This window comes from Larus michahellis, chromosome 5 (genome assembly GCF_964199755.1).
Source record: "Larus michahellis chromosome 5, bLarMic1.1, whole genome shotgun sequence".
Taxonomy (NCBI): domain Eukaryota; kingdom Metazoa; phylum Chordata; class Aves; order Charadriiformes; family Laridae; genus Larus; species Larus michahellis.
The window spans coordinates 85,458,324-85,472,561 of NC_133900.1; the positions used below are offsets into that span (position 1 = coordinate 85,458,324).

The 14,238-nt window shown below is 42.6% G+C and overlaps 1 long non-coding RNA gene across 1 annotated transcript; it reads right to left on the reverse strand.

Moving 5' to 3' along the window:
* Positions 1-3,959: 3,959 nt before the first annotated feature.
* LOC141744240 (uncharacterized) lies at positions 3,960-9,280 on the reverse strand. Its single transcript, XR_012587371.1, has 3 exons — positions 8,963-9,280; positions 7,495-7,684; positions 3,960-4,763 (listed from the first exon to the last, which is right to left on the reverse strand). It is a non-coding gene; the product is annotated as an uncharacterized LOC141744240 (long non-coding RNA).
* Between the last annotated feature and the right edge of the window lie 4,958 nt (positions 9,281-14,238).

The window sequence follows — 14,238 nt, forward strand, 5'->3', positions numbered from 1 at the left end:
AATCTTCTGTATGGAAAGCCTCACTCAAGTGAATCAACCAGCTGGGACTGGGTGCCTCGTATCTTGGCATTGCATCGCTTACTTGGAGGTGGTTGAATAACCATCCTGTATTTTGGTCATTAACTGTAGATTTATACATGTGATACATATTTCTGCGTAACAATGCCAACTGGCATCATGAGCCTGAGAAAAAGTTTTGTCGATGTGGACTTCTTTAATTTCACTGATGGATTATGAGTATCTTCAGATCACCAGAACACTTTAATTAAACTCTGTTGAAGACTGCTGCTGCAATACTCTAAATTACCTTATAGATTTTGCTGTCTCAGCTGCTTAGAAATGTATTACGTAGTTCTTTGCATCTAGGCTGCGATACACAAGCCAACGCAAAATTTCCCTCCAAAACTGGGAGGATGATGTTTTTATCATATCCTGATATATCTAATAAACATTCGTACAGCACACGCCTCATGATCTTGTGGGAGCTTCAAGATTTAAAGCAAAAGAAAAGGCAATAATTGGAAGACATTAAAAGTTATGGGGGGATTGAATTTTTACTTTACTGAAAGAGCGGTCAGGCACTGGAACAGCCTGCCCAGGGAGGGGGTTGAGTCACCATCCCTAGAGGTGTTTAAGAAACATCTAGATGTGGCACTTCAGGGCATGCTCTAGTGGCAGAGATTGTAGGGGGTTTTTTTGTGTGTGTGTATGGTTGGACTTGATGATCTCAAAGGTCCTTTCCAACCATGAAGATTCTATGATTCTATGATCCTGTGAACGGAAGGTTTCGCTCATGGGAATGCAGTCTGATAATATGATCTTTATTTGTTCTCCAGGCAGGCAATCCGTCCAAATGTATTTGTCTAATAAGCCTGGCTGAGAATTGGAAGTTGAATTTTATTTCAAATTGTCACCTTCCACAACTACTTTTATCATTATAAAGGAAAGGAATTCATAGTCAGCAAATTTCACAATTATTCGTGGAATAAGAAATTGGAAATTCTGGGGAAAAAAACTGCAAGGAAATTGAAACATATCAAGAAATATTACAGATAACAGAAACTGCACTGTGGCATAACACAACTAATAGAATATAAAAGCCCAAATAAACAATAACAAAATAAATTCAGAATCTAACATGTTCTTTTCACCAAAAGAAATATTATCCTTACTAATAAAACAAGAACAGGGTTGTTCTAATGATTTTTTTCTTTGAAACTTGTCAAAATAAATGTGGCTCCATAAGATATCTAGGCTTTCCTATACTGAAACACTGAACGTCCCTACGTAGAGAGAATGGGGACTTGGTGTGGTACCGGGAGTAAGAAAGGGGGAATGATCCAGTTTAATTAACTTCACATTTACAAAAATACTCAGGTTCTTACCAGGACTCATTCTGGTCTTACGTGGTTCACAGATTTTGGTAGAGTATTTCCCTGTGTTCACTCTCATATTCTTATTTTGGATATTTAAGTTCTCAGTTTCCAGGAATTTTTTTCACTTTTCTTTTTAGAAAACTAAGAAGTGACCCTTCGCATCTCTGACATTATGCTGGTATTCAGTAGTGTTACAGGGCACGCGATAATTCAAATAGAAGCAATATTTCTCTCTCACCTTATAAAGCATTTCACAAAATTAGAAAAAATCATTTAATAGTGTAATGCTAAGGTTCTGACAATCACCATTCCAAGAAATGAAATTCAGTCACGTAAGGATGAAGGCCCAGATCCGCAAAAAGATGTCTGCATCCCAGTAGTTATGCATATGCTTCATGTATACAGAGCTGTTAACTCCATCAACAGGCGCATTATAAAATGCAGGAGGGAAATGAGGTACCCCAACAAACAGTCCGCCTGCCTTGACACAAGGTTGTTCAGCTTTTCTATGTTCAAAGGCAGTGAGTAGGACCCAATAAGAGAAAGGTATTTGCTGCCTTTGTATTTCGCTTTGTGCCTGGCCTAATGAAATGCCACCATTGCCCTGTGTCACGGGACTGTTGGAGGCACTTCAGCCCTAAAGTGGCTTAAATTGAGGTGGGTAAGTGACACCCCTCGAAAGACAGGGATGTGGGTTGGAACCTTCCCCTCTCCCTGAGAGGAAAAAGAACAGAACCACCGATTAGGCAAATATTTTGCCATGGAACTATTTCGAAAAGTAGGAGTTGCACAACAACAAAATCCAGCGAGAGAGGCGTTGCGTGGTACCATGTTCAAAGCCCAAATCAGTATCTGTGCGCACTGCGGACACCCCAGCATACAGGCAGTATGGAGACTGGAAGATTTTACACAAGTGGGTTTATGCACGTACTAGACAAAGATTAACACACAGTTTACACATTAACACTGTCAGTGGGAGCATTATCCTGGTAAGAACAAAACCATCCCAGGGAGCAGCCGCTGAGCACACGTCTGAAAACCCCTGAAGTCCATTTGCAGACGATGCTCTGCGTGACAAGGCCAAAGCACAGGAAGGGCACGCAGCTGAGGGGGACAGGCTGGACCTTGCTATGTTTACATCTACAAAAGGTCACAAGAATTAGGAATTTTTTTTAATCACCTTGTCCTATGCTGCATTCACAGTTTGCATATAGCAGATAACATATTTAATCCGTAAAACATGACTAGCAATGTCCTCACCTGGTCATGTATGTCCATCTTCTCCAAGGCAACCACTGCTTCGCAGTCTCAGTGTTGATATAGTCCTTACTTAATCCCACCATCAAAACAAAGGTTGTTGGGTTTAAGTGGAATATCCCTGTGTTAAACTAATTTAAACATCTTTATGTACATTAGGACAAGAGGAAACAGCCTCCAGTTGCACGAGGGGAGGTTTACATTGGATATTAGGAAAAATGTTTACACTGAAATGGTTACTAAGCATTGGAAGAGGCTGCCCAGGGAAGTAGTTGAGGCACCATCCCTGGAGGTATTTAAAAGCTGGCTAGACGTGGTGCTTAGAGATATGGTTTAGTGATGGTTTCTGTCAGAGTTAGGTTGATGGTTGGACTCGATGATCTGAAAGGTCCCTTCCAACCTGGGCAATTCTATGATTCTATGATTAGTTCCATCTTCACCTTGTCTATGTCTTTATTTTTTTATTTTTTTTTATTGTAATCCTCAATCTTCTAACACGCTCCTACATATGCAGTTTTAGCACTAAACATCATCTTCAAAATGTTAAATTAAAGGAAAAGTTCAGGAAATGGAATAGTATTGCATCACACATTTTATCCCCAAAAGAGAGCTTCCTGATTTATTTGTTCAGACTCATCCAGATTTCTCAATGCTGCAGTGAAATAATAACCAAAACAAAGCAGAACTGGAAAGTAGAAAATAATTATCAATGGTGTATTAGAAAATAAAGCATTTTTGCTATATTTAATAAATATGAAAAAAAATTGAGTTAGCTGTCATAAAACACAGGGAAAATCACAGAGAAAATATCCTTTGTACGATGTTATTTATGGTCACTGTAGAGTCTTTTCACACAGCTGCTTAAGCGTGGGAGGACAAAACTCAGATTGGGGCTCAGAGGGAGGAAGGAGCAGGAAAGCAGAGCCTCTACTTTGCAGAAAATGTAATGATGCATTCATTGTTCCAAAACAATGGGATGAAGTAGACTATGAAACTTCCAAGGCTCCCCTTCCCTTCCCCTTCATCTTCCCCTTCCCTTCCCTTCCCTTCCCTTCCCTTCCCTTCCCTTCCCTTCCCTTCCCTTCCCTTCCCTTCCCTTCCCTTCCCTTCCCTTCCCTTCCCTTCCCTTCCCTTCCCTTCCCTTCCCTTCCCTTCCCTTCCCTTCCCTGTCCCTTGCCCTTGCCTTCCCCTTCCCCTTCCCCTTCCCCTTCCCCTTCCCCTTCCCCAGGCTGAACCAAACAAATCTTACTAGCCTCATTTCTTACTTAACTTGCTTAACCCGAAGTTTTCCAATTTGAAGAAAACATCTCACATGAAAATTCCTTAATTTTGGACTTGGTAGAATTATGAAGACTTTTAAGTGAACTCATTCAAATGAGAAAGGTGAGGCAACTTCTCACATTGTGCTACCGACTCTGTTTATAGTTACCCACATCATGATTTCTAAGCAAGCAGGTTTTGTTCCCTTTCATGAAGAGTTATAATTGTGAAAGTTAAAAATAAAATAATTTTTTAAAAACACTAAATTTGAAGAAAAGAGTATGTGCACTGCAGTAATTTCAGTGCATGAACAAAACCAAATATTTTCTGGAAACCTTTTTTATTGTCCCTAGTTCATAGCCAAACGTGACCCTTAATCTTTTCATACCGTTCTTTTCATGAATGTGTATATTTGAGATGAAATAAGGCTAAACTATTTTTGCAGCCAGCTGCTGTCTGCTTTACCTCAAGATGGAATTAATCCAATAATTATTTTTTTAAAAAATTCTGTATTATAACTACTATTTGGAATATATGCAAACATCAAAAACACTGTCTCAGCTATTTTTTGGTCAGAAACTGTCTGGCCCAGCTCCCACCGAGGCACAGTCTGTGCGAGGGGCATCTCTGGACAATACGGGCATGGCAAAGCACGGTGAGGACACCTCAATGGAGCTCTGGCAGGGTTTCTTCACCGTCGTAATCGATCGGGGGTAAGTGTGTTGCTTTGCTGAACACCTTCAGTTGCAGTGATGCACGCTCAAAAGTTCCTTGCACGGTTGTATCACGTCAGTAACAGCCACTTTCCGAAGAAGGTGGCAAGGTCATCTGCTTTCCTTCTCTCTTTCTGCAATGTGATCCCAGGTTGCTCTGCAGATGTGAATGCATAATGTAGGGAGAAATCAGTTGTGCTTGTTTATAGCATATTTATGGCCTTAACTCTTTTGTACACTGGAAGCACGTACAGTCTAACCATACCTATATTCATATTAATCATTAAACAAAAATCAAAAAATATTTACATGTATTTTAATCTACCAGGTGGTGATTTAGCTTGATAACATTACAAGTGCTGTGGAAACTGTCCTTACAATATTGACAGAATGAGAGAGTTGGGGTTGTTCAGTCTGGAGAAAAGAAGGCTCCCGAGGAGACCTTAGAGTGGCCTACCAGTATCTTAAGGGGGCTACAAGAAAGCTGGGGAGGGACTTTTTAGGCTGTCGGGTAATGGTAGGACCAGAGGGAATGGATTAAAACTAGAGATGGGTCGATTCAGACTGGGCGTTAGGAAGGAGTTCTTCACCATGAGGGTGGTGAGACACTGGCACAGGTTGCCCAGAGAGGGGGTGGAAGCCCCATCCCTGGAAGTTTTTAAGGCCAGGCTGGATGGGGCTCTGAGCAACCTGATCTAGTGGGAGATGTCCCTGCCCATGGCAGGGGGTTGGAACTAGATGATGTTTAAGGTCCCTTCCAACCCTAACGATTCTATGATTCTATGATTCTGTTCACAGAATCACAACATGTTGGGTTGGCAGGGACATCTAGAGATCATCAAGTTCCAACCCCTCTGCCCAAGAGCAGGTTGTCAAATCTGCACCCATTTATAAATTTTGGCTATATTCGAAGATGGAGACTCCACAAGCTCTCTAGGCAACATGCTCCAGTGCTGAACCACACTCACAGGAAAAAAATAAAGCAGGGTTTTGGTGTTTAAGTGGGATTTCCCGAATTTCAATTTTTGCCCATTGCCAATTTCCCTGTCACTGGGCACCACTGGCTTTGGCTGTGTCACCTGTACACCCTTCTATCAGGCAGTTACACAGATTGGTGAGATCCCCCTCAGCCTTCTCCTCTCCAGGCTGAGTGGTCCCAGCTCTTGCAGCCTCTCCTCATATGTTAGAGGCTCCAGTCCCTTCATCACCTTGGTGGCTCTTTGCTGAACCCGATCCAGCACTTCCATGTCTCCCCAGCACTGGGGAACCTCTCCCACCTCTCCCACCAGATGCAGAACTGGACCTGTCCCACCAGACGCACCTCCTGGGGCTGAGCAGAGGGGAAGGACCAGCCTCTCAATCTGCTGGTGATGCTCTGCCCAGTGTAGCCCAGGAGGGCTTTTTATCCACAATTATTAAAGTCATTGGGAAAAAAAGCTTCACAGTCAACTGCAATGGAACTTTATGTTGGTTTGAATCTGTTCTTAGATCTCAAATAAATTGCCCGATTTACTTCAGACTACAGTCACAATGATGCGTTGTGCAGCTCCCTTTGCATGTGACATTCTAAAATTCCAGATCCTGATTTATTACACAATAATTCTTTATTAGGATTTCTATTTAAAATGACATACTGATGACCTTGTTGAATACCTACGTATGTTACCACATTTGATGTGGCTGTGGATTCTGTTTTTACGTGATTTCTAAAATGTCTTGGAAGGCTTATTTATACAGCTTCACATGAAGACTTTTGCAATACATTATAAGGTCATCATCCCAGCAAAACTACATCAGAGGGTTTTGAGCTTCATAACATAGTCAAAGATATATTTTTCCAGTAGCAAGAAAGGCTTTCCGATGTCTTTAAATCTGAAAATGGAGGTTTATTTCTGCATGTTTGGATAGCAGAAATAAAAAACGGCAGAGGGATATCCAGTTATTTACATCTATTTATATCTATAGAGGAATGTACTTATTAGATAGATTCTCAGGTATCCACGAATGCAATGGCCAATTTGAACTTTGTTCAATAATTTCAGTTTCTTCCTATTGGTCATATAAAGTACCCACTATGACACAAACAGCAACTAATTTGTAGGTCTCAGCAAATGAATTCAGCACATGCAGGGGATGCCTGAGCTCCACGTAGGTTTGTACTAAGTATTTCAGTTAGAGCTTTTTTTGGACAGAAGAGTGAGCGTGGCTGCATTCATAAAAAATAAAGGTGTTTATACCGGCATAACGTGCTCCATTTACCAAGCTGCAGAGATGAGCTCCTTAAAACCCTGAGTGTTCCTTTGTGAGTCAAGATTCATCTGAGGGTCTCGGCTAGAAAGCCCATAATACATTATTCTCAATTGACTAGCAAATACAGTTTATTTTACAGTTGTAAACATTCTAAATGATCAGAAAGAATATCCAGTAATTGACTCTAAACTACTAATAGTTAAAATACCTCACAAACAGGCTACTGGCTTAAATTGTGTGTATTAGCTATGGTCTGCCCTTTGACGTAGAGCTGATTTATTACACATTTCTACAGGGTTTTTTTTTAAATAACTGCTGTTATTTTTAATACCTACATTCAAGGTTACATTGACCATGCCTGAAATAAGAATTTATGGGCTGTTTTTGTATTTTCACCAACTAACATCAGCAGTTACATTAAGAACTCGATTCTGGTAGTTTTATATAATTCTGTTGTTGTTGTTACTCAGTTTCTGATTCCATTTCATGTATTTCATAAAACTAAGCATAAAAAATAATCTAAAAGCATGAGCTTCCTATAAGCAAGCGTGCCATGGTGTTGACATTTGAGATTTTCAACTCATTTCTTAATTTCATCTTAAGTGATAAGTGTCATTTCTAGTAAGCGCATCACTCACCAGTTCTTTTGCTTCCTGTTTCATACATTTTCTTTGAAATTTGGTTCACTTTTCCATGTTATTTCCGAATGTTACCACATCATTCTTCTGTCGTGGTACATTACAAGTATTCTGTAGCACTTGGTTTTTGTAGCCCTTTGGTTACCCAGGTTTTTACACTCAAAACCGTTGTGGAAGATCTCTGACTTCCCTAAAACATACAAATAACAATCACTCTGCAGCATAAAATACTCTGCCCGCCTCAAAAAAGCACTGTATAAGATATTTTTTTTCCTAAAACAGAACACTCAGAAACTGACGTACCAAGACAGTGATTGAATGTAGAGAAAAAAAAAAGGAGGGAGCCAAAACATTAGCTTGAAAGACAATCTCTACAGAAGTTCGGAGAGCAGAAGGAGGAGGATTCATGGGATTCACGGCTCCCTGTTAATTCATTGTTTTTCAAAGTTGGAATGAATTAATTTTTTTGGTGATTTCTCTCTTTTTTTTTTAGGTTCTTTGCTTTTTAGAAGTTAAAACCTAATCAAAACCATATTCCGCCTCTCTTCAACTGCGTATTAGTCAAAGAAAGCACAATTGTAGTATTTATGATATTAGTCCAAGAAAGCACAATAGTAGTATTTATCAAATAAGATAATTAATAGGACTCCAGCACTTCAACAAATATCAAAAAGCCTGCATTTTATCTGCGTAGGAAGTAGACAGTAATTCAGTCGTGCTAGAATTACGCAGTTATGAAACACAAGTTACTTTACTGGGTCTGATTTTAATTGATCGCACTAGTTTTAAGGAGCCTTTTCCAGGTTGGGCGCAAGCCCGCAACAATTTCTTCCCAAATGTAGAGATATTTGCATTGCTCAACGCGTTGATAATCAAACGACTCGGGCAGAGAGTCCTTCGCACAGCGCGGTGCCAAAGCTGCAAGAGGCATGGGAGGGGTTCACATATTTTTGTTTTGCGTTTACTGCCAGCTGCCGTACTGCTGCGGTGTTTAAAGCCAGTGCCAAATACGGGGTTTTAAGGGTTCTCCTGTAATTATATCAGATAGAGAAAGGGCAGGGCGTGCTTTAAGGCTGAACCCTTCCTTATTCATTTAGAGCCTGGCTCCAGCCTCCAGGAGCTGAACACCTTGTAGAGCTTCCCGACAAGGCCCTGCTGCCCTGGCCGGGCACAGTCACGCTCATCTGCTCCTCTGCCAGTGGACTACTGGTTTTTTAAAAATGTGTTATTGGCTCCCGGGCACGGAAATAACCCCACATTCCCCAAGTTATCTGGTGACTCTTAAAAAAGTGATTTAAGTAACAATACTCATATCCTCATTGAGCACTGTGCTCCCTTAACTGCTTGGGGTTGTTTGCTAGCTTTGTTTTGTTTCTTTAAAGGCATTAAGTATCTAAGGTGAAACCTGGCAGCTGAATTCTCCCCAGTTATTTGGCCTATATGCAGGACAATGGATTAAAAAACTTACCATTGTGATGCCATAGAAACAGGCTGTGGTAATGTTGAGCACGAGAGCAGGGTTTTGATGAAGGAAGAGCACGCCGGAGAGCCAGGAAGCCTCTCAGACCAGATCTCCAAGGCTGGATTCCTAAATCCCCTTGCCCTCAGCTTCCCAGGCAGCTATTTCCTGCCCCCTCTCCACTGGGCATTTTCCACTAAATTTTCTTCACTCCAAAACCTTTCTTTCAGTCATAGTAGGTGTTTCCACCAGCTTCACGTCACGAGCAAAGCGACGGGAAGCTCTCTAACTCTCAAATCCCTTCCTCTCCAGTGTCAGTCAAAGGAATCTAAAATCCGGCCATCGCCTCTCTTCCCCCTCGTGTCCCGTAACACCCTCCCATGGGCGCTGACAAACCCTTCACCAAAACCGCGTGTTTTCTAGGCATCCTTACACCTCAGGAAATTGCACCATACACGTTTCTCATTCCCTTTTTGAATGTCTCCAGTGACTTCCCTTTTCCATTTTATAAAGCAAAGTGATCTCCTCTTCACTTTATGGTCCTCCTCACACTACTAACCCAAGCCTTTTTCTTCTCATCCACTGCTATAGCATTAAATTCATTTTCTATTCTCTTGGTACTACTAACTTCAGTTGCTATTTCTCATATTTCCAAAAAAAACATTGTGCTTTCTCCTATCCTGCCTGCTATTTTTGAAAAGACAGACAACCACAGAGCTCTTTGTTTTAGTGTCTTCCCCCAGATCTCACCATGGAAGTCTTGACATCCTCAACAACTCACATAGTATGAGCTCCAGTAATAGATTTTTCATAACTATTTTCTTATAACTATAACTATCCTCTGCTTTGATGTTTCCTTTGTTCTCATATTTTCCCCAAGTACATGACATTTTTGTGCACGCACTGCTGTTGTCCTGGATGAGCAAAATAATCTGGTCGCTGACCTAGCATGGGCCGATATGATGTGGTGCTGTAAAAATGCATCTTGGCAAATCTCTGAGCCTGTTGTTCATTCAGCGTCTTGCCCTCTAAGTTAGTTTGACATTTCTGGCAGCCAGTCTATCTGGCTTGAATTATTTTGTATACACAGCTAGGTATAATATCTGAAATAAAGCATAGCTGCATAACCTCGTCTTCTTCTGCAGTAATTGCTGCCTTTCTAATTTAGTGCATACGGAGGGATCATACAGAAATCACATTATGGAAAAAACTCTTGGACATGAAAAACTGTCTTATACTTAATGAACACTTCAGTTTCTCGTTAAGGAGGGTTTGGTCCCACCACATTACGTATGCAACCTGAAATCTGTCTCTTAATTACCCCATGCAAAGGTAGACATTCGGGGCATTTCTCCAGCTGTGTTTTCCACCCCTTCTTCTCATCAGAAATTGGGGAAATGCACTAAAACACTGCCCAAAGTGCACAGGTTGCGGTGACTGCCTTTGGAAGCCCTCCGAAATGCCTTGCCTGATAGTCCCTTCACAGGTGTGACATCGCTAATTCAGTTTTCATCACAACTCGGACAGCACCATGCAGAGAACGAAGAGATGGTAACAGAAATGAGGCCTGGGCTGCTTTTTGAAAAACTCCATTTGAAGGAACAGGGTGACACGTGTCACAGAGAGATCACATTCCTGCCTCCTTTTCAGAAACAGATTAAAACCACCTGGAGACTCCACGCTTTGATGCCACTCTGGTCTGTGTAACAGCATAAGCCATGGGCCATGGAAAAGAATCAATGTAAGGGGAGGGAAATGGAAGAGGAAGCACCACGGCCGGAAAAGGAACGCAAAAAAAGACATTGCATTGCTAGCCAAAAGGTCTACTAGAAAACAGTAAATGAAATCAAGTCCTGCACACAAATGCCATGCAAAACGTTAACGTCCATTCGGCATTGCACTGTTCGCCCGGGGAGCGTGCGTGAAAGGTTTAATCTGAACGGCTTCAGCGCCTTCGGCGTTATTTCTTAGCTTTGAACAGAAAGCGCAGATTGCCTGTATGGAATTATTTGTCTCTCAAAGCACCCAAGTCAAACGTTCATGGAGTCACTCAGTATCTTTTCATGTCTGTGATTTCAGATAATAGCTGTTTGGGATGTTTTGAGTCTAGCTAATGTATTGGATGACAACCCCCTGGGCCAAGCGCTAGTGCACCTTTTGGTGAAAAAATCGTAAATGTGGTATGATTTGGTTTGACTCTACCATTGAATAATGCAACATCACATTTTGTTATCTCACGTTTTCTTAAATAAGCGTATCGGCTTCTCACGCATGGGATAAAGTACCCAAAGCATACTCTCGGTCTTCTGCAGGCTGGCCGCTTCGGAAGACAGAGCCTTTATAGCATGTTACTGCCCCTTGTGACGGCTCTTCCAACTGTATACGTGAAGTCAGGTACTGGTTTTTCTTAAGGATAGATTATCTGAAAAGGTTGACCACTGAAACATTAAAAAGCAGAAGTCCTCATGCTTCTATGAAAGCTTTCATGGAAATTGAAGGCAAGGTTCAAAAACTGTCAAGTTATGAAATATTTTTTCCCCCGTGATTCGTAGCTGCCCCCTCAAGTTTCGGCAAGAAGGCTGAGGTGCTAACTCTGGATATCTAACGGGGGAAGTGTCTACAGAGAGCTTCTTCCTCTGGGCAACATCTTACCCTTTGTGCAGTTTATCACAGCTCAGGGTGGGAAAGGGCTTATGTTGTGAGAAGCTCTTACGGGTACCTGCAGTGCGTTGGTGACAAATCCCGTGGGCTTCCAAGGAGCCAAGCACACGCATCCCTGAGAGCCGAGCTGTCTCTGCTGGCCCCGGGGGTAAATCCCACAACAATCCTGCCACTGCTTCCTCCTGCCTTTGGAGGACCATCACGTGCTGTGCTACCAAGGAAGACTGTCTCTAATTACAAATATTTTTTGCCAAGGTTATGGATATCAACACGGAGCCTTTTTTTGCCGTCTTGCTAGACTTGCCATTTAGATTCTTGAATGGAATAACGGAGAGAGTCCATCCAGCCAACAAAACCAGTGTGAGAACCCCTGGGTTAATTTATCACAATACTTTTAAATGGTCCCTCTCTGGACCCTCACTCCTCTGTCACCCCCCGCGCACCGCAGATCTTAAGCCCGAGCGAGTCTTCTCCTTCCCTTGCAATTAAATCCAGATCCCTGTTTGCAGGCTCATAGCGTTGCTGACTCCCTCCCTGACAGAGTGATTTAAACTGTGACCACAGGAGATGCCCAAAATTATGGAATTTGTCCCAAAATTCCTTCACGTGAGAAAGCATGTAATGTAGGGAATCAGGAAAGGGGTGCAACGTTAAGCAAAGTACTTTATAACCTGGAGGGCACGAGAGAATTGGCTTGTTTGGGTAGAGTTAGTTACAAAAGTGAGATCTATGTCTGTAATTTTGATGTTCCTCTTTCTCGTCAGGCGGAGCCGGGGAAGTCCGTTCCTCGGACACAGTGGTGAATGCTTAGCGCTGGAGCCGTACTCTTCACCCTGATTTTTCCCTTAGCAATCCTGCGATCAAACACGCTCTTCCCTGCTCCCTCCGCATAGGTTTCATCCCATGCTGCATTCCACCAAGCCGATCTGCGGGACACAGACTTCTAAGAGTTGTTTTATGGAAAGAGCGTGTGCACTCAGATCTTAGAGTGTTCCAGTGTCTCCGGAGAGTCCAGATTGTTCTTGACATTTATGCCGAGTTATCAACAATTTAGAAAACAGTTGCCAAAGGTCATTCCGACTACAGCTGTTTGGAAACGCAGAGGGGTTTATTGATCTTTTCCCTTGCGTAGCGCTTTCAAAAAAATATTAATACGTTGTGGAAATGAAGACCGTGACGGACGCTGATCATGACTTGGCCAAAGGTTGGGGGCGGGGGGGTTTGTCAGGGTTGAGGGTGAAAGACTCCGCTCTAACGCTGCTGTCAGGGCCCTGTGTGGTAACACTGATCTCAGCGCGTGCCTTTGACCTGGCACCGTGTTTGTCTCCCAACAAATGAGGGAAGCTGGCTCAGCTGGTTGGGAAAGAGCTCCCGAGGCACGGTGGCACCGATTTCACAGCTCCCCAGCCATCTGGAGCCCTCCCAGAAATACAGGTATCGCATTCAAACAAATCACTCATCCCAGAGGCCAGCTCTGACTGCTTTTATGAAGCACCGTGAATCATGATCTTTAGGAAAACTAAATGGCTGCCGTCCAATTTAGCAGCTGGATTATATTAGTTCACATTTTTAAGGACAAAGGTTATAATAACAAGATCTCGTGTTACTCAATTTACTCAATTAAGTAACATAGTTACCTTAATGGTTCTGTAACAGTTCGCTGGTGTCAGGAGCAATATAGTTTGTTTCTTCTGGGTAATACAAAAGAAGGGAATTCCATAGAAGGCGGCAGCCTGGTCAAAAACAGGCAGCTGGGGTAAGAAAAGGAGCAAAAATAGGCCCCCTGCTGCCGAGAAACAAGGCAAAACGACAACAGCTACTAATGAAAGAGATGAAGTCTGAGTCAGAGAACTTCAGGGCCTTGACAGCACAAGCAAAAAGTTTAAACCTGATACACCAGCAAAAGAAAACAGAGAACCCAAAAGACAAGTGTCTCCTAACACACAGGCGCACGTACACAACGTACACAGGGTTATAGAGCTTAGGACTGGGACGGTGGGTCTTTCCCGTCTACCCAACACTCCCCAACGTGGTATTTTCTATGGGATAACGTTTGTGAATCTCTAGCAACAGGCTAACGAGCAAGAAAATTGACTTGAGCTGTTAGATCGCCGAGGTTGCTCTTATTTCTATTGTATGGTGATATATAGCTTAGTATTGATAAATTTTAGTTTCATACAATTCAGGCGATATTGCAGAATTTGGCTTGTAAGCTGTAAAAGCAGTTAAATGTTCTTTAAGGTACAAGCTATGCTACCCACAGACCTGAAAATTTCTAGAAAGCAGGTATCGCGATATGTCGAACGTCCACAATGTTTCGTGACAGCTTTTCTACACAAATAAAACCCCTCGCTGGTAGCCCGCGGGGGGAGAAGGCTGGTGGGGCATTCTGAAGGGTGAAAAACAGGGAAAAAAAAAAATAAATAAAAGGCTCAGCGTTTTTTCTTTTAGAAACCGAACTTTCTTTCAATCCCTCACCCTGCCGCTCGGTGCCAACCGCAGCCTCCCGAGCTGCCAGGAGCCCTTCCCAAACCTTCCAGCGGCTTCTCACGCCATCCCTGGGGGCACAAAGGCTGTGTCCCCCCCTCGGAGGGGACCCCGGACTGCCCCAGGCCCCCTTCCCT